Below are 3240 nucleotides of genomic sequence, written 5' to 3' on the forward strand. Positions count from 1 at the left end.
TGTTATTTCCTATTTTGAGGACTGACGTCACAGGGCCAGCGTCACGCAGTGGGAGAGTATTTTTTGCAGGTCTTTCAGTCCGAGCGTATAAAAAAAGCAACTGGGTTAAGGTGGAGAGAGCCAATGACAATCTTCCACGGCCTTAAGCCAGTTGCATTTGTCCTACAGTTGACTGAATGACCTGCTATTTCGTCTTCCGCTCTGTGTGTGGACTGTTGGAGGATTGTTTACATCAGGAACAAGAAGCGTGGTGGATTTATGAACGATTCCTGGGTATAAGTCCATTCAGGTAAGATACAATGACGGGGGTTTATGTTGTTACATGTCAGGATGTGTAGTCTGTAATCTGTATGCTTATCTTTGCGACTCACTTAAAGGGACATTCCACTCTCAACAGGGAAACAGCTTTTGAGCTTCTCTCCACATAAACACACTTGTAACTTCAAACTCCATTTTAACCATGATAGATTCATTAAAAACACCCATTATTATTTTTCTGTTGACTCATATTACCCTCCTATGTGAGCAGGCCGTTTTTTTTCCTCATTTATTTTAAATAATTATTTGGGAAAATAGAAAAAAAAAAGGAAACAATAATTATTAAACATCTCCCCCAGCCAGGGAGCTGAGAGAGATGAAGCAGGGACCCCTTAACTGAGAGAGATGAAGCAGGGACCCCTTAGCTGAGAGAGTGAGATGAAGCAGGGACCCCTTAGCTGAGAGAGAGATGAAGCAGGGACCCCTTAGCTGAGAGAGAGATGAAGCAGGGACCCCTTAGCTGACAGAGAGGGACCGTTAGCTGAGAGATTAAGCAGCTTTGTCTCTCTCTCTCTCTCAGCTAAGGGGTCCCCCTATTAAAGCTAAGGGGTCCCTGCTTAGCTGAGAGAGGGATGAAGCAAGCAGGGACCCCCTTAGCATGCCTTGAATGCTTTGTTGTCAGTATTAAAGTGATAGGTAAAGCCGCTGTTCTTTACTTCAACAGGGGGTCCGGGGGTCCCCAGAGTTACTACAGGGGGGTCTTCCAAATCTTTGAGTGATAGAAACTTTTGTTTATTAACCACTTGAACCCTAGCGTCCATATTCTGAGAAATCTAGCCAAAAATAGCAGATCTCCGATTTTAGGCAGAGAGCTTTGGTGAATAGAGGAAAAGAGCAGACTAAGTACAGAGTGAAAGGTCAAGTTTATTAATATTGACAGTTCAAGTGGTTAAATATCTGAAAACACAAATTGACATGAAAATACACTGATGATTGTGCTGTCAAACAATGAAACTATATGGAATCTAATCAATCTATGAACAGGTTGTGGGGGTCCCTGCTTCAATCTCTCTCAACTAATGGGTCCTTGGCCTGAAAACGTTGTTTAATCTGTCAATTATTTAAGCAATTAATCAGATTGTGGCATTTGTTTAGCTATTACCTTATACATTCTGATTAAAGAATAGCTACACATTTGTCAGGCTAAATGGTAACCGTGTTCTTTTCAAATAGGTAATTTAAAAATAAATATTCAAGGCATATTTTTAGCAGGGTTCCCACGGTCATGAAATTACTGGAAATATTTTGAAACAGTCCTGGAAGGTCCAGGAGAAATAGCTATGCATTCTTTGAATATTAGAGGCAGAAATTGTGAAAATAGCCGATCTTCATGCTCACAACGTTGCGAGGCGTTGTGAGCATGTAGATCTGCTATTTTCACAATAGAACAGTGTTATACAACATTTCTCAACTCTTTAGTGCTCGTCAGGGTGCCGGGTCCCCAGTAAAAACATGATTATTTCGGGGTCACGGCCTGAAAAGGTTGAGAACCACTGGCATACACTACCTGTCTTTGGGCATTGTGCATAGGAGTAAGCAACATGTTATTGAGCTGAATTATTGTTATATAGTCCTGTATATTGGGTTAAATATTCTGGAAAAGTTTTGGAAATTAATTGGAAAACATTTGTGGGAACCCTGAGTAATGTGTGTGTGTGTGTGTGTGTGTGTGTGTGTGTGTGTGTGTGTGTGTGTGTGTGTGTGTGTGTGTGTGTGTGTGTGTGTGTGTGTGTGTGTATTACTACCAGCGGGGCATCCTGGCCTACCAGTTCAAAGAAAGGCCCAAGAACATTCGCTTCATCGACGAGGAAGATGCAGGCTGCCACGGTGCCCCAGCCCCACAGACCAGCTACGTCACCATCATCCCAGCCAACCCCATAAGCACCAGGTAGGCCTGTCACAATTATTACCAGGGTTCCCACGGTCATGAAATTCCTGGAAATATTTTGAGATTAGAATCATATTTTTCCAGTACTGGAAAAGTTTTGGAATTGATCAAGGCTCCTGGAAGGCCCTGGAAAAAATAGCTATGCATTGTCTTTGGTTATTGATTTGGTTAATACCTCTGAAATGGCAAATTAAACATGGGCCAAATTGTCAAATATTAGAGCCAGAAATTGTGAAAATAGCCGATCTACATGCTCACAACGTCTCGCAGCGCAGTTTTGGAAATTAATTGATAAAAATCTGTGGGAACCCTGTTTTAGTTCTTTAGCACGGTATTAATAGAAATTCCAGCGATTATGTGCCGATTTGATTACGATTACTAAACTAGTAAGACGCCTCAGGGCGACAATTCTTGGCCATCTGGCCAGTGATGTATATCGGACCAGTTACCCATATACTATATGGAGATCCATGTACTGTACGTCCCTTTTATGCCCATACATGGAGATCCCTGTCTGAACCAGCCGCACATAATATGGGCTGTCTTCCTCCACATATGGGCAATTCCATTATGCAGTTCTGTTAGATATGGGCTTAATCAGGAATCTCCATATATGGGCATAAAAGATTCTGGGGAATACCCATATATGGACTTTTACATAGGTGATGTCACCGGATGTATCAAGGGAACCAACCCATATGTAAAAATGTGTACACACACACGTCTACACGGAGATAAGCTGTGACATTTCTCATGGCAACCTTAAGTCGCAATTAGTTGGGGCACTCCAAATTTACACAAACTCTGTTTTTCTCCACAGATGAAGCCCAAACATGCCAGGAAGGTCAACGTTGCGGCTGACTCTGGATTGCCACAGTGACCTCCGAGAGAGCAGCATGGATCTGTCTACAGCAGGATCAGCATGTGCGACCACTGGAGCACTTTTGGACTGAACTCTTTACATTTGGATTTGGTGGACAGATTTGTGGAGTATTTATCTGCAACTGCCTGAGGACAATGAAACAAAATGGACT

General features: G+C 42.4%; 1 long non-coding RNA gene across 1 annotated transcript; it reads left to right on the forward strand.

Moving 5' to 3' along the window:
• The first annotated feature begins 209 nt into the window (after window positions 1-209).
• Window positions 210-3240, forward strand: LOC308295867. Its single transcript, XR_013962590.1, has 3 exons — window positions 210-289; window positions 2067-2206; window positions 3027-3240. It is a non-coding gene; the product is annotated as an uncharacterized lncRNA (long non-coding RNA).

The sequence above is a fragment of the Nannobrachium achirus genome (assembly GCF_963921795.1).
Source record: "Nannobrachium achirus genome assembly, chromosome: 2".
NCBI classification, from domain to species: Eukaryota; Metazoa; Chordata; class Actinopteri; order Myctophiformes; family Myctophidae; genus Nannobrachium; species Nannobrachium achirus.